General features: G+C 39.7%; 1 long non-coding RNA gene across 1 annotated transcript; it reads left to right on the top strand.

The window, feature by feature from the left end:
• The first annotated feature begins 440 nt into the window (after window positions 1-440).
• LOC147255637 (uncharacterized) lies at window positions 441-3,644 on the top strand. Its single transcript, XR_015117714.1, has 3 exons — window positions 441-659; window positions 850-940; window positions 3,418-3,644. It is a non-coding gene; the product is annotated as an uncharacterized LOC147255637 (long non-coding RNA).
• The last annotated feature ends 14,566 nt before the right edge of the window (window positions 3,645-18,210 follow it).

The raw sequence follows: 18,210 nt of genomic DNA, 5'->3' as shown, positions 1-18,210 counted from the left end.
CCTTTTTTTTTTTTTTTTTAATAACCTTTGTCTAACCAGGAATTCTCTGAAGACTGAAGACTGATGTCCTTTTCCAGAGGGACACCTGGCCAGTTTAAAAGAAACAACAATAGACAGGTCGTAGAATCATCAAGTGCAACCATTCAAACACAACAACATGGTCGTTGCATTTCCCAGTTTCATGGGCAGTTGGTTTTGAATGCTTCCTAGGGAACTAGATATGATTGTTCTGGATTTTGTGTTCAGTTTTACATCAAAATCTATACTTCCTATTTTATTTTAATAGGTTTGTCTTTTGTCTATCATTTCCTGTTTTGTGTGTTTTCCCTCCTTTTTGTACGAACACTTGTGTCTCATCTGCTAATCAGTCTTCATCTGCTCCACCTTGTTTTTTCAGTCCAAATAGCTTCTTGCCTGCCTAAATCTGCCCACCTGTTTCAAGTTGCCCTGTTAGTATTGTTGTATTTTACTACTGATACTCTGTTAATAAGTTTAGTTTACCCGTGCCTGCTTTCTTTCCTCTTTTACCGTCAGGAACCTGCCTTGGTTTTCTTTAATCATCTGAGTTTTTAAGTTTCTTCCTGCTTTTGCTGGTGTGTCTTGCATTTGATTTTATGTGCTTCCACACTTTTGACACGACAGAACACCACAACTTGAAGGTGAATGCAACAACCTGTTTTCTATTAATGGTCTAACCTTTGAATTTAGGTCCTGAAAACATTAGAAGAGCGACTCTTTTTGTTGTAATGGTGTCAGGGTCAGACGGTGGGGAGATTGAAGGCATCATGAATTATATTGATGCCTTTGAGATGTTGGAGCCACAGTCAAAAGTACTTTTTTTTTCCACAGGTAACTGAGGAGGAGATGGTTTCGGTTTATCAAAGTTGGAAGTGCTCAAAAGTCACGTAGGCTGACGAAGACTATTTTCATGCAGATAAAGGTAAATTGATTGAGGTCAGTCAAAGGTTTACAGTAGTGAAAGGATTTTTAAATGCCTTTATAAACAAAATTGACATGATGGAACAGTGGGTGGTTGTCCTTGGTGGAGGTCTGCACCTTGTTTCTATTGTGTCTGTGTGTCAGTGTAACAGCAGCCCCATGTTCTAACAGAGCAGCAGAATCCTCTTTGAGGTGTGTGGGAGGATGGATACATTCAGTCCATCCTTCTTTGAATTGATGATTTTTACTGCCTTTTTTTTTTTTTGTTTTGCTTGTCATCTTTGAATATGCCATTTTGGAATGATGTATGTCTAGACTAACTGGCCTACCTGCGTTGCCAACTCTGTCTCTCAACCGTTAAATGCCTGTTTAAAAAAAGGGGGGAAAAAATGCTGACAGAATATTAAATGGGACTGGACCAGAGCGAAGTAGCCCCACAGACAGATATTTGGCTCGTGACGTTGCGGCGATCTTGTAAAAGTATAATTTGTCCAGAGTCTGGGGACAGTTGTGGTTTGGTTCTGATTCAAACTGCTGTCCAGCGTCATAACCCACAGTACAATTAGTCTTGTGTGGCCATGTTGTTTACCTTGAATGGCTGTGTATGAATACCTTTTTTGTTTAGTGCTCACACAGAACAAAGTGCTGTTGCACCCTGAGGTGATATTGTCTAAATTTTACAAAGTGAAATGCTGACTCAGTCTTTTAGTTTCCCTGACAACAATGTGTAGCAACTGTCTTCCAAAATTCAGAGTTGACTGACATAAAATATTGTTTCTTGGAGATTCAGACCAAAACTAAATGTTTAATCAAGCTTACATTGTCATTTTTGAATTACCCCCTTAGGTTAAAGCTCTTCTAATGACGAGCCTGTGCATTGTTCTACTTTATTTTTTCAGGAGCAATCACTAACCTATGACATCTCCATTGCAATTCATATTTTTTATGCTTTTGGAACACCATGTGACTGTTATTGCAACGATTACATTTAGCATATTTCAAATCGGTTTTGTCGGATGAAGCCAGTTTCCCCTCTTGTGTTGCGTTCACAGCAGACACCTTCAGAGAATAACTGATCCCTGGTGAAAGGCTCTTGACAACTGAAAATGCTTTTTGTTTTTCGGCGATAAATTGGAAAGGATAATTAGGTTTGCATCCCTCACAGCCTGGATAGATTACCTACTGTTTGATCAGCTCAGATATTAGTGGTTACTTCAGAGCAAGAGCAAGGCCAGGCACTTTAAGATCAAACCATGTTCAACCACTTATTTGAAGTCGGGTCACGGAGGTAGCGGCTCTGGCAAGGGAAACCCAAACTTCCCTTTCCCTGGCCACATCAACCTGCTCTGACTGGGGATCCTTCGCTACCTTGTAGAAGTCGTCAACCTGGTCCTCGGTCTGCCCTGCAGCCTTCTCCTAGCTGGATGTACCTGACATAACTCCCGTGGGAGACTCCCAGGTGTCATCCAAACCAGATTCCTGAACCACTTCAACTGGCTCCTCTCAATTCAGTCACTCACAGATGACTAAACATTTCACGCTATTCCTCAGGGACACGCCAACCACCCTCCTGAAGAAACACGCTACTTATATGTCCAATCTCGTACTACGTCATTGGCCATACTTGACTGACGGGTAGATTGAGAACTTTGCCTTCTGGCTAAGGTCTCTTTATGTCACAATGGTACAGCTAATGCCAGACCACTCCAATTCTCTGGCTCCTCTCACGCGCTGGAGTCCCCTCACTAAAGCAGAGGACCCTTATATACTTGAACTCCATCACCTGGGGAGAGGACTCATTCACTTCCTGAAGTGGACAATCCACTGTTTTCCTGCTGAGAATGATGGTCTCAGATTGAGTGGTACTGATCCTCATCCCAGTCACTTAACACTCAGCTTCGAAATGATCTAGTCTAAGCTGAAGGTCACGGAATGATGATGCCACCAGTGCCGCAGCAACTTCAAAAAGCAGCGACTCAACAAACTGCAACCCCCTCAATCACGACTACATCTTGAAAACTCAAACCGAGTCGGTGACAAGGCACGGATCAGGTGGGGTTAGCCTCTGCCAGAGCATTTTAGGACTATTTTGTTCTCTCACATTTGTCAATTTACATCACTAGTTGGTGAACAGTGTCTGCCACGAGGGTCAGTCAATATGTCCCAATTTTTGGATAGAATGAGTGATTCCTTTTATTTCACTTAACCTAAAGTTCATACAAGTCAAGTGACTGAAAATACCAGATTATGTTTCCAAAATGCCATGGCTGTTTCAAAGCTCATGGACAAATCAATAAAAAGCTGCAATTTTTTTGTTGACAATGTCATCCAACACTTGGCAGCACTTATTATAACTATGTTTCCTAAAACCTGACTGATGTTGAATATCCTGTTTTGATTAGAAATCTTTCATGGTGTTTAGTCACAAACTTTTCAAGGACATCGGCTAAAACTCATTATTTCTCTTGTACAACATAGCCTCTGTCCTTCACCTGGGGAGAAAGGGGCCCTAGCCTCAGAGAGAACAGAGCTGTTTCTGAAAATTTGGGGCCTTCTACAATATCCTACAGAGGGACGCGTCCCGTTCATCGTCACAGGCCAACTTGGCATGTTTTAAAAAACAAACAAACAGCGAAGTTGTTTACCCTGTCTAGTTGTCTCAAATGTAATTGTGCAGCTTCATTAAACATGAATAACACTTTAAACTCCCCACCACTTTCTTTTCAAGTACTCAACATTTTCGCTCACACTCATCAGCAGTGTGTTGCTCAGCATTACTATTGCTAATAGCATATTGTATAGTCAGAAGGCTAAATCAAAGACAATTTCTCACCAGCATATTTTTTTTAAACTCAGATTGCTGTAGTTGTTTATCTTTACAGAAAATGCAGTGCTGATTACTCGAGTTACCAGCAAGTGAAACAAGCTGGCAGAGTTTACAAGTTACTGTTGACAGTGTTGGTACCATGGATGAGGAGTAAAATTCTTTCATTACATCCATTTCTCTTCCCCTAGCAATCTCTTAAAATACACAAACATTGTTCTCTATCAGAACCAGTATTGTCTGTCTGCTTTATGATTGTAAGTGTAACACTTCAGAATCTTTTTTTTAACATTAACCATGATTACATTCCTTACAGTTTATCTGCAGTTTGTTGAAAATGCTTTCACAGCAAAACACATTCTTGGCTTTTTTTTTTTTTTTTTTTTTTTGCCTGCTTGAGGCAATTCACCACTGAGGTTTTGCCATATAATCTTGTTCTCTTTGATCGGTCATTTTCAACCGATTCTCTTCACGAGCAATTGCTGCATACCTCCATTGTTTGTGCTGTGTGCAGTGTCACTGTCCCTGCAGAGTACACATCCACGATGAATTAGAGTAAGATGTAATTATAACCTATATATCTGAGGCTATTTCTTCAATAGCACAACTGCAACTTTAACAAAGCCACAGTATAGATCCATGCACTGTGTAATATTAGATTAAATTGATAATTCTTTGAATATTGCCGAAAAAGGGAACTCCGGGCCAGGAAAGAATTCATATGTCTGAACTCCATGAAAAGGCCAAGGCAGTCTTTAAAATCTTTCTTTTTTTTTTTTTTTTCCCCTTTGTCTGGGAAAGCTGAGTATGGCCAAGTTTGAACACAGAAATATGCAAGTGCAAGATCTAAATATGCTGTACACTTTTATTAAAAGGAGTGAGCAAGCCACGAGGGGAAACTCTTCGGCCAAACAGCTTCAGTAGAATAGGAATTTTGGAGAGTAGTTATCAATAAAAGTAAGCTGCCTCTTCCATCCAGTATTGATGGGTGTTATCGGGTTTGAATATATTGCTGGACTGTGGGGAAAGCATTTTAAGGAGAGTTTCCATCTCAGTCAGAAAAGGAAGACGACCCTGTGCTGTGGGCCAGAGAACTTTTTTTTTTTACAACTTTCTTGCTCATAACTTTAAGTTTGCATGTTCTGTCACATATAAAAACACAAAGCACACACTGTTAAGCTGTTCCATTCAGCCTTGCAGAGTTCCCCCTGCTAGTTGGGTCAGATTGATTTTGGATCAAATCCATACCACAAATGAACTGTACCAGAGTTTGTCTGTAACAGGAGCAAGAGTTTGTCTAGAGTCCAAGAGTCCAGTTCTCTGATCAACACCCAAATTCTGGTTTCCACACTTGTCCAAACAAACTGTGCCAACACAACAAAGTTCAATTGAATCAGACTGAGCAGGGAAGAAGCAGTATGCTGTATCTAAAGGCAAAATGCTCCACCAAAGCTTAACCTTAATCACATGCTTACGGCAAGACGGCAACCTCAAACTGTTTTCTTCTCAAATTTAATTTGCCATGTGAAGGACTTTTCCTCTTTTCCTCTTAAATGAGATGGGAGTCATCATAATGCGACCATGAATAGATGTATACACATTTACAGGCCTCTCTGCAGTAGCTTCCAGCAAGTATTGCAACAATGTTGCTTTGGTTTGTATTACTTCTATTTGTTCACAAATGGAATAATGATTTGCAATACATAACATTGTACAATTTTGGTTGCGTAACTTTGGCATTATCAGCTTTTTTGTTGTTGTTGTTGTTGCCACCCTTATATTACCCTTATATTATCGAAGAAGCAAGTGTGTCTTAAGTGCTGCTACTAAATCTTCTCTTTAATGGCTGCTGCTGCTTCTGTTTTTCACTTCCCTTAATCTTGGGTGTAAATATTGACTTGGAATCACAGCTGGCAGGACGTTGTTGCATCCCTGATTCATTTGGCTTTTAAAACAGTTTTCCTTCAGGCTGAAGGAGGTGGAATATACAATTATGGCAACAGGCCAGCTATGGTAGGATAGATATGGACATGCATGCCACTTACTAAAGCTTGAAATTAATGGCATGACTATTTTCATCTATGTGAAGCCCATATCTGCAAGTAACTGTGCAAACATGCTACTGGACCTATCTATGATCCAATTTTTTTTTATGAATTATTGTTCCACCATTGTTCAAAGATTCTTCAGCAGGCAGTTGTATGGATTGTACACTGCACACGATAGCATACTTTTTTTTTTAATGCCACACTCCCATCCTGATCATATCCTGATGCTTGGTCATTGGCTCTTTTTGTCAAACTATGATGTTGTAGTTACCCCATAAGCATCAGTTGTTGGTGTGCAGGGTGAGAAATTGCAGGAAAGTGACTGTCCTGTGGGTAGATGGATCATAGAAATACTTTCTAAATGGAGACTGCTGTTTGAGACTGAATATGTCACATTTTGTCATCGTCACATTCGTTTGAGTTGTGTATTTTTAGCAAAATGCCAGACTTTGCAACATGAGATGGCTGTTCCTGTTACCAAATGCCTTTTTTAAATTCAGCATATTTTAATTTTAAAGCATCATCCACTGACCAAGTGGATGAGATACTGTAGGCATGAAAATGTTCTGCCACTGCCCATGAAGAAGCTGATATTTAGGGGACAATCTGAATATGAGGAAGTAAAGGGTTAACGGGACACACATCCAGGGGTTTTAGGGAGAAAGTTGGATGTCAGAAGAAGTGTGCACCTTTTTGATGGGGCATGTCAAGCAAGGCACATTTGAGTTATGAGCTATTAAAAATATGTAGATGTGACAGGGCTTCTCAAGAGGAAGTCTGGTGTGAATTCTTTTGGTTGCTTACCCAGATCCATAAATAAATTAACACGTCAGTGGATGAGTGAAGGGAATATCAGAGGAGACATGCTCCATGATCTTAGAATGAAAAACAACCTTAAACGCTATTATTTCTCTGGGCTTCAGCCAATGTTCCCCCTCCGATTCTTCTGCAGCAGATGTCCCTCTTTGCACAATGTCAAGTTGGACGGAATCAACTTGACAGCAGTCTTGTCCACAGGAATGTCTTGATGTCATAGTGATAAGTAGCCAATCAGACAGCTGTTCCTCTGTGTGCGCGCGTGACCTCACTAACAATGACCAATGTCACCATAACAGTCAGTGAACATGTCAGAGTTTTAGGCTATAGGATTGAACTTCAAAAGTTTTTCATCTCGCAGGGAGCTGCATGTGCTGCACTACTGCAGTCATGCCGAACATATTATTTGTGAGGCATAGGATGTATAGAGGACATATTGTAATGGCAATGAATTGTAGACATATTGCTGGAACATTCTGTTGGCAAGTTTTACAAAACGCACAACCCCATGTACAGTACTTACAATGATCTACAATAATGTGATGCTTTCCTGTGGCACTGCATGACCTGATTTTGCAGTTCCATTCTTCTAGAGGTGTCATGGGAAGTATTTCTCTCAGCAGGTATACACTTATTTTTAGTGCTTACACACACATCTGAATTTATTGAGGTTCTTTGATGGATTTATTTGACATATTTCAGCAAGTAACACAATACAGTTAATTCTGAATCTCATTTTGGGATTTTACTGACAGCATGACTAAATTTATTTATTTATTTTTTCATAATTCAGATTAAACGAGATGGAAATTAGTAAGCGATGGCACTCTGCAATGTTTTCTGCATCCCGGCTATTTGACCTTCTTCTCACTCCTTCCTTGTAGCTCGTCTGCTTCATCAGATCTGCATCTTTTCAACCAAATGCAGCACCAAAACAAGCGACTGCATCCTGGTAGTAGTTCAGCAAAATGTGCCTGATTTTCAATGAGCTAACGGTATAATTACTTTTCACCCATATTAATGGTTTTTGACAAGCAGCGACCTCACCTTTCATCTTGTGAGCTCTACCACTCGTGTGTACGTTCATGTGCGTGTTAAAGTCAAAACGATTACTGCTAAAAGATGTGAGTTTGTCTTCAAAGTGAATTTGCTTTTACACTGATGTGAGATGCCTAAATCTGCTTTTCACTCCCATCTAAATGAAAGCTGAACCTGTGCTCATAATGAACAATAATCCTAAACTATTAACAGTTGAAGTTAACAAAAAGGGGCATAACTCCAGTATGTTGCGGTTTGTTCTCAAGTACGCTCAATTAAGCTATCCTCTGATCTCTATATGGTTGTCATAGAGCGTGTGTGAGCAGTCAGAGAAATTTGGTGTGAGCACACTATATTTAATTTCTTCAGATCTTTCGGTTCACTTGAGAAAATCAGTTGATAATCCAGAAAAAGGGCAAAGACAGGCAAGTCAGGCATCACACTGAATATTCTAATGTAGGAAAAATGCCAAAAATCATGCCAGGGGTGAGAAATCCATCTAAGAGTTGTTTGATGTCAGCCGGTTTTATTATTTACCCTATAATTATGGCTTTCTCCTTCATTAGAGGACTATTTCTTGATACAACTGTGGTAATTTGAAGATATTTCTCAGGCCTCCACTGTTAGCCCTCTCCTTTGAAGCTGGGATATTGATAAGCCTCTCAGTGAGCTATAATAAGATCCTCTTTTTAGCCCTGATTAGAATGATTCATTTTCATTAATGCATTGTACACATTGACAGCAATTTGCAAAAAAGTGCTGGATGAAATACCACTTTTGCAGCCTCTCATATGTGTGTATCATTGTATTGCTAGAGTATTCCCCCGCATTTATTGAGTTTTATTCCCAATATTCAATATTTATTGCATTTAATAGATGCACTTTTGCTTCAGGCTTGTCAGGAACACCAGCTGCATTCCACACATTTCCCATTTATACAATGGAGCTTACTCTTTGTTTTATATGGATGAGACATTAACTTTTGGCCAAGAAAGTGCTTCTCAAGCCCAACCACTCCAAAGCACTAAGCAGTACAAATCAGTTTGAACAAGCCTTAGGACAAGAGTTGTTCAAGTCACACAGCAATTCGTAATCTCATCGTTTTTGTCCCAGACATTGCCGATGGCTTCTGCTCTGTTGAAATACGATCCAGTTTTTTTTCTGAAACAGCAGATAATCAAACTATCGTTCCCAATTCCATCCCACTGCAAGAAAAGGTGAATCAGTTGTTAGCAATGGCTACAGTGGGATTTAAGATAACTATGATTTATTACATCATGGATGAAATATTATGTAAATGTACAGTTCTTTCAAAATTGCTGCATTACTGTTATCAAAGTCTGGTATTTTGCCATGAGCTACAAAAAAAGTTTAGATTTGCCCAGGTCCTGCCAGTAACTCAAGAAACTTGACTACTGCCAATCAAATGCCAGTTAACTGCCCACATAGAGACTCCCAACATAGTTTTAAGCTGTAATCCCTGCAGCCACTTGGAAATGAATGATTCTAAGTCAGTATTCACGACTTTAAAACTAAATTTGGATCTGCTTTGGAAAACACAGATGCTTGCGGCGAACTCATGTTTAAACAGCAAGTCTTTGAATATATCATGTCATTATTCATATTCGCATCAAGTACAAATCAACTGATCAGTTCACAACATAAACATGGAGGCATAAGTGGATATTGACAAAAAAGTCATGTCTACTTAACATTGACTCATCAGCATGTGTGTAACAGTATTATTGTGGCTTTTCATGTAGTTACTGAACCTCAGCTTTTCCGGCTTTTTTGCCTCGGCGTTTCCAATTCAAGTGGATCACGGCATTAAGGGTAATTAATTGTTTCTGTGTAGGTTGGGTTGCTAACTGGTCGGCATGGCGTAAATATTGTCATCTGCGGATGTCTGCAGACCACATCCTCAAAACTTGTGAGCACATAACTGATGCTCTTGTCTTCATCCCACTGGTGTCTGCAGCTGTAGGTGTCACGTTGTTGGACACCACTGCCTCCAACTTAAATGGAATGGAGATTGGGTACATGCATAGAACACCAGACCAACGCAGTGGATCAATTGCAGTATGAAGGTCTAGGACTCGTCTTTGCGGGGGGTTTTGTTCAGTTTTCTACAAAAATGATACTCTAAATTGCATGCCTCGAAAATGAACTAAATAATTACATACAATATTCTGAGAATATTTAAGCTGCAGTGATGGCAAGTGAAAAAGCCCGTTTGGGGATAAAATGGTTTTAACGGTCAATCTTGATGGGACACATCTAGCCAGGTATCGCTTTCACACCTGTCTAATGAAAATTCTCTCGATTGATGACATTAGCCTCGGGGTTGAAATTAATTCAAGTAACTCTGACCTTCTAGAAACAATTGTATAGAAATGAATGGTTTATTGTTTGATGTTTTGTCTAAAACACGTATCAGTGTTTGAAGGAAGAAAAGAGATGGAGAAAGAAAAGGAACTACTGTACATTCCTATATCCACCCTTTGATTAGCCTCAGCCTCCCTAATTGGAGAGTGTCCATTAATGAGGCAGAGAAGGACATATATCCAATACATCTTAACTGGCAAATTCACCAGAGACATTAGAGAATATCTCCTTTTTTTTATTCTCCTCTCCTCTGTTCTTCTCTTTCCTGTCTCCCAGATAAAATGGATAAAACAGATATAACAGGTGCACTTAGATGGGTGTCTCATTACAGGAACCATTCCTTCACCCTCATCTGAGTTTCAGGATGGTAATACCCTACATCAGTATTAATCTAGCTTGCAGGCTAATGATTACATCTATCCTTTGAGTTTGTCCACAAGGATCTGAGATAAGACATATCTGCACTCTACATTGGTGCTGAGATCAAGGATTCTTCGTTCTGATTTATAGATTTACATTCAAAGTAGAGATGAGGATAGCGGAAAACCAAAAGCAGTGTTGCACCTAATTTTGTAAGCTGTTGTCAAAGCTTGTTTAAGGTTCATCAGCAGCTTGAGTGAACATGAATACAACACTCATCCCTGTTCTGGTTCAGTCACACAACTCTCATCACAGTAGCTTAAAACCACAACAGACAGTTTTGAGTGAAGAAGCGCTTGGAAACCATTTATCAACACCCAGCCCAGTAGCCAGAAAAACAAAGACAAGCTGGCAAACATTGAAAAATAAGCAGTTAAGGTGCCACATATCCATCAGGGGCTGGTAAGCTAGAATACTGTGATTAGTGGACCCAGATTTCATGAAACTTGACTCCAAATGGATGAAAATATGTTTGTTACAGATTTGGAATCTTCTTTGTTAACTTTATCAACTTTTAATGGCAAGGATTTCATGTTCACTCCGGAGAAACCAAACGCGTGTCAATCTAACAATACAATATAATGAACAGTGTGATGCTGAGCAGTTTTACAGTGTATTCATTTTAGGCTTTCTATGGTTTAGTGTATCCTGTCTCCTTGGTCTATCGATGGGAGGATGCTGAGAGCTAAGGGAAACACTAATCCACATGTGGTGCCTCAACAAGCAGCAAACCAGAAAGGAAAAATATATCTTTTGAACGTTCACCGCAGTCGTAGGTTTTCATTTCTTAATTGATAATCACTGTTTTGACACTGCTGAAGTTGCCAAATGTGGCCCTCTCGTGAAAACAAGGCCCAAATAATAACAAAAGCATCAGTCTTTTACGTAAATACCTATATTTACGCTGGATACAAGGGGGGCGTAATTGCTCGGCGGTTGATTGGCTGTCTAGCAACCGGAGGGTCGATGGTTTGATCCTCACTTCCAGATACTGAACCCCTAAGTGCTCCTGATGGCCCTATGATGGACTGGCGACCTGTCCAGGGTGAACCCCACCTCTCGCCCAACATCAGCTGGGATAGGCTCCAGCCCCCCCGGTGACCCTTAATGGATAAGCGGGATAGAAAATGGGTGGATGGATGGATACAAGTGTAACTGCAAGAACTGTATAACAAAAGCACAGAAAGCCAAAATATTGCTCTGCTGAATGCATGCGAATAAAATTAATTTCATTTATAGTCACAATGTAACATAGATGTATCATGCTTTGTTGTTGTTGTTTTTTTCTTTTGCCCAATCAGTATACTGTCACTCCAAAGGGAATTCACTTGATATGTCATGCTTACAACAGTAATATGAATCTGTTATGACTGAGCGAATTGAAAGAGCTGAAACCCCAGCATATTTCAAACCTGTGGGACTGTTTACACCAGCACTTGTGAAAAAAGCATCTGTCCATGGTTAAGCGAAACATGAGATTTGCATCGCACAGTTGATGTCGAACAAACAGTTTTATATAACACTGTGACATGCAAGAGTGTAAATTCCTGTTTGTTTTAATGGGCAAGATCAATTGTTTACACCATGACCATTATATTGAAAGTACAAAAACCCAAGATGGAAAAGCATTCCATTAACGTTTGAACTCTCCAAATGGACACCTTGCTTTTTTGCTTCTCTTCATCTCTTTTCCCTTCGTGGAAATGAGATGGATTCGAGGTGGAAATCTTGAGACATTCAGGGAGCACTGCTCATTACACATCTGAGTCAGAGAAAGAGAGAAACCACTGTTCAGGGCCGGGAGACAAAGGTTAAAATACACATTACACCTTATTTATGATCTCCTGCAAAACAGAGCTGGTGACAGGGGATTTTTCTGCACATGATGTCGATCACTATGCAGTACATTCAGCTTGAAATATAAGCGCGCAATATGGCACACAATCCAGGTGGACACGACAATAAACTGAGATGTCAGTTTATCTGCTTGGTATTCATGCAGTTCCTCCTACAGACAGATGATTGGTTTGTCCAGTAACTAGACATCACTCACACATAAATGTCACCGCTATATACATGGCCAGATAATATCTAGCAATTAATACACTGTTGCATTTAAAAACCTGTTGATTGAAAGTTTAGCCTGATTGTTGAACTATAGTCTCGTCAAACTTTCCGCGTGGCAATAATGCCGAATTGGTCACGAAGCAGGCAAACTGATAGGTGTATATTATCATTTCTCATTTGTCCAATGGCAATGCCCCAAAACCGATACTGTGTCAGTGAACATGCAAAGCAGTTTTTCTTTTTGTGAAAAATGCTTCACATTTTTTTGTGAATATTTGAGCACTTGTTCCAGTTCCAGCCATAACTTTAATCTTAAACTAAATTCAGGAGGTTGAAGAGTGATGGATGAGGATTTCCTTAAGCAAAACCAGCCAGTTTGTGTTGTGATGGACCCTGATCATGCTCACGATACAATATCGAACTGCAAAATAAATTCAAAATGATCGCCCCTCAGGTTAAATAATTTGAAATAACGCTAAATTTAGAAACATTTGAGCCCTACTCGTGCTGCTACCGTGCATATCTGTTTTTTTTTTTTTCCACACTCCATCCACCAGAGTCCGCTCGCCTGCTAGGTTAAGAAAGTGTATTTCTCCCTTTGGTACTTCTGGCTAAAGACAAAAATCTGTAATCTTTTGTCCAATCACCTGGGAGAGATTAGTTTGAAAAAAAAAATGGAACAACAAACAAAAACATAAACAAAGCAGTAGGATGTGTGAGCGGGGAATGTGGGAGTGCCTGTGAGTGGGTTGTGTTGTTTTTGTTTTTTGGGAGTGTGTAGAAGGAGCCGATGAGCATTACAGTGTTCTGAGAATAGCCTTTGGAGAACTGCAGGGCTTATATTACCTACTTTCACAAAAGAACCTGCCTTAGTGCCAAACACTCTTTTTTTTATTTTATTTTTTTTATTTCAAACAATTCATCCACCAGTGGCAGTAAGTCTACCTATGTCATTTTCTATTTTTTTTTTTTATTCATCCAATTTCACAAAGTACAGTTAGTTCCTGTTAAGCCTCTCAGACACAGCAGGAGATCAACATAGCAATGGGCAGATGCATTGGAGCATTATCCTGACGCATTGTTTTGAATGTTGGTTGTTAAATCTGTTTTTTTTTTTTTTTTTTACTGCTTCTGGGCTATCATCTGTGGAAAAAACTATTATCTTAATTGAAATTCAGCGACATTACAGCCCGTGGAGCACACTAATAAATACTTTGATGGATTCAGCATATACCAGTCATAGCGGCCGTACTCAAGGTCCTCAGTGAAATTTTGAACATTAAGATTGCGCTTAAGCAGAATTATAGTCCTAAACGACTGGTTTGTAGTCTAACTGCAGTGCTATGAGGTTGTATTCTCACTCTCAACAGGTTTGTGTTTTGCTTCATGTAGTTATGTGCCCTATCATCAACAAGACATCTGCTGTCAGAGAGTCAGAAGCAGTTGCAGTAATCAGCGTGCTTCCTTTTCCACCTCTCTCTGGGCAACCTCGATAAGAAGAAGGAAAAATGTGGTGTCATATTTATTCATGACCAGCTTTTCAATTCAACATTCTTCCCTTCTCCACTGAGGCTCTGCATGTACAGCCCACTCTACAACCACCATGAAAGGTAGATTAATATTGAATGGCTTTCGTGTTACACTATCTAAAAAAAAAAAAAAAAAAAAATATCGAAATCATCATAATTATTATTTTTTGCTTTGTTCTGTTGGAGCCGAGTGAGAACAGTGATGGAATAACCTGCATTATTTCACCTGTGTAATAAAGTAGATGAGGATCCCCTCTGTGGAAAGGCAATCACATTCTCATCACAGCAGAAGAGGTTGAAGGGAGAAAAGATGAATGGGAAAATGAGAAATGCACAAAACTGGAGAGAATATGAACAGAATATATAGAGGCATGGAATAAACAAGCTTACAGGGAATCGTAAATAAAGTAGGAAAAGAGGGAGAGAGTGAGGGCAAAGGAGAATGTAGAAAATAGAAAAAATTTCAAAGTAATGTACACATCTGAAATAACAGAGTTAATTCGGTCTCTGAAAACATTTTGTACGCTGTGCAACTCTAACATTAGCAATGCTTGCTGATAGGCGAAAGGTCAGATCTGCTCTGGGTAATCTGATGGGTTAATTTTACACATCAGGAATAGTTCACTTGATGCAAGGAATGTTTAACCTGACGCGTGGGCCGTTTCAGAAGTCACCATAGAAACTGTGAAATATTTGATTGGATAAACCATTTATCGTTGGCCAACTTCAGTCACATCAAGGAACCGATGTGGAAGCAGAAATCAGTTGGTCGAGGAGCAAGGAAATGCTCGCCACCTCCCATACCGGATGTTATCACAGCATCTCACCCCACCGATGACTCATTACTTTTTGCTTGGGTCCCATCACTCCATTTCACCGGTTTTGCTGTGCGTATGACAATAAAACTCTTGAATCTTAAGTTTCCATGTACATTTGAAGTATCGCATCACAAAAAGGGGATAGAAATGCCAAAACAAAAGTCCTCTAATTTTCAAAAGTTTTTATGCCTGCTTGAAGTGTTTTTGATTTATGCAAAAAGAGTTATTGTGTTACTTGGGAGATGGAAATACATTTTCGGATAAGCTCTGATGTTGAAAACATTGATCTCACGTGACCGCTGGAAAAAAAAAATACTCCGAAAAAAATGTTTGTTGGCAGAGTGACTGCTGATTTTGTTTTTTGTTTTTTCCAATTTCTAACTTCTACATTTGATTACAGCATGTATAACAGTAATGTCAGGGTATGTTGCTTAAACTCCCATCTTCTGACAAAAAGCGGGCAGTTTATTTTCTCCAACCACTTGATGGAAATGGCAGCCAATTCAAATTGTTTGCTCTTCATTTTTACAAACTTTAAAACGATTTCTCTCACATTGAGATGGGAACCAGGCTACTGTTGTCTTGCATAACCAGCTGCCTCACAAAGGAAAGGAATATGAGTTTGAACCAACTAAAAACAGCTGAATGTCTTCTGCTTCGGAGGGGGGTGGGGTCTCTGATAATAACCATGGTAACATTATCATGCTTATTTTACATACTGCCGACAGTCAGATTCGCGAACACTTTTTTTTTTGCCTTATTTTAATCAATTCGATGATGGAATTTGTGCGAATTTGACATTTAAAGGACTCTCTTCAGGATTTCAAGATCACTCGTGTGCTTTCCACACTGTGCTGTGCTGCGCAGTTGCCTGTTAAAGCCTCTGCACTCGTGCATCACACTACTTATTTCCCTGTGAGATTATATGGGGTAAACAAGTTCAACTACATCTGTTGAACAAATTTGTATATTTAGTGCACAAAATGTGCATAATGTATGATAATATCAGGCAAAGTGGGAAGTTGAAAGGAAGAAATAATCTGTGTAAGATTAAAATGATCTGTCCATGTGTGCACTCATGTCTACAGGATGAATTATTGTTTTCATTGCTTTGTCAGACATAAATCACACACAGCTTATTTACTTAACAGTCCAGCACAAACTGTCCTAAGTCCAAATAGTTTGTTTTTGGAAGCTTACAGACAGAAGCTTGCGGTGATAGAACTCAGTCTTTATACTTGAGCCATGTTGTGACAAAATCCAGCCGGCTGCTTTTGTCTCGTATTGAATCACTGTCCCTCCTGCCTTCTGCTGCTTCTTCAGTTTCCCATTCTAGCAAGTCAAGGAATCTGATTTTCCTCATGCTGAAATGGATACATTTTATCTCCAATGTAAGAAAAGAAAAACTGTTTCGGAAAAGACAATATTGATATAATTGTGACAGCCTCGAGTCTTGGTCCTTATCTGGTGCAGTGTGTCTTGCAGGGCCATCACAGAAGAGGGCTTTGATTAGCTAAAAGAGAACACCTTGCCAGTGTTGCCAGGCCTCTTAGCCTACCTGCCCAGACACCATTTGGCCCATCGTGTCCTCTTGTATGCTGCCCTGCTGCTGCTCTGCTGCAGCTCACCGAACAATGCTTCACCTTTCTATTGTTTCGTGTTTTCTTTGGCACAAACAACACACATCACTTACTAATCAACACAATAACAAAGATCACTTTACTACTGACTCGGTACACACTTCCCTCCTGTACCAGCCAGTCGTAACAAATTGTAGGCTTGCCCGGGATGTGAACCAAGGACCTTTCTCACCAAAAATGAGAAGCAGACCCCTGGACCCTACCCCTGATAGTGAGTGATATTAATTATATCATATAAGTAGTCAAATAATAAATACTGTGATGGGATGTGAGTAGTCCGTATCAGTGGTGTGTATAGCTGCATTGTTTAGATGGGTAAATGATGTGTGTTTGTACGAAAAAGAACCCTAAACAAAACTAAGGAGCAGCATGGTTTGATTATTGTATTCGGTTCTCTTGACAATAGCGCGGCTACACAAGTTGGCAACAGGGAGCAAATAAAGTCTGGGTGGGCAGTTTAAGTAACCTGGGAACACTGGCCAGGTGTTAAATGTTCTTTGAGTTTTTATGCGTGTGTTTGAAAACAGAGTTTAATTCTGCTACAGTGCTACGGAGGTGGTGCCGTTGGGTTTGTAAAATGAGTGTCATCACCATAACAATGAACGTTATTTGTTCTTCTTGACGTGTAGTTGTCATGCGCGGCAAAGGACCCATGAATCATAAGCACAATGGTGAGTGTAAGGTCGTTCAGTGGGCTCGTCGTTAGAGAAGATCACACTTGAGCTGAAGAAGACTGTTAACAAGGACGAAGATAAGGGAGCAAATTTGATGTTAATGCAATAAAGGGGACAAAAACAATGACTCTTTCCTGAGACATCCCCCTTTAGAATTGCCAAGTGACTTTATTGGTCCTTTAAACCTCTTCCTTTCTTCTAGAGTTTAAATTGAATGTGCAGCCTTTCCTGGGCCACTGTTTAATTTCCTGTAACGTAATAAACAGGCAATTTATTACAGCCGGCAGAGCAGTGCTTCCTCAGAGAGAGCTCCTCAGTGAATGCTGCTGCAGTCTCAAGGTGCAAGGTCTTTCTGCTCATTTCCCAACAGCCAATGGAAGACTGCTTTTACCATTACACTCAAAGGATTATTGTAATACTTATTTCTTTAACTGTCAGTTGTATTAATTCCAGAGAAAAGAGTAAAACACACATTTGCGAAAGCACAATGCAACACCTTGGATGCTTGAAAATGGATCAGACAAGGTTTTATTTAGAAGATCCATTTCCAGGTTTGCGCTTTTCCGCAAAAGTTTCATTTTTAGCTGGAAAGTGAGCCGATGGTCTGGTGCAGTATTAAATCTTTGAGAGGTATTTAAATTCACCAAGTTATGGCATAATAGTTCAGAATACACATTATATTTTGTACCATAAAGCATTTACTTACGCTCTCCGTATCTGAATCAGACCACTCTACTGTACTGTATGTGCAGTATAAAGCAACAATCTGCTATATGTATCTTCCATACAATGGCTTCATTTTTGAAGTTATTTTTGTTGAGTGTTGTTTCTGTAACCTTGAGTAAGTGTGTTCTCTGCAGTGGATCTGACTTTCCAGAGAGCAAAGGAATCTAACTTATGTAAATATCTACTCAAGTCAGTTTTGCTTTCACCTCTTACAACCGTGAACTGACAACCAAATTTAATATTTAAAAAAAAAAAGTGAGTTTCATGATCCAAGCGCTCCCAGTAT

The sequence above is a fragment of the Aulostomus chinensis genome, chromosome 9 (genome assembly GCF_037954235.1).
Source record: "Aulostomus chinensis isolate RoL2024-O1b breed Wild chromosome 9, RoL_Achi_v1.0, whole genome shotgun sequence".
Classification (NCBI taxonomy): Eukaryota; Metazoa; Chordata; class Actinopteri; order Syngnathiformes; family Aulostomidae; genus Aulostomus; species Aulostomus chinensis.
The sequence above is the reverse complement of the archived record's forward strand: the minus strand, read 5'-3'. Positions and strand labels throughout refer to the sequence as shown.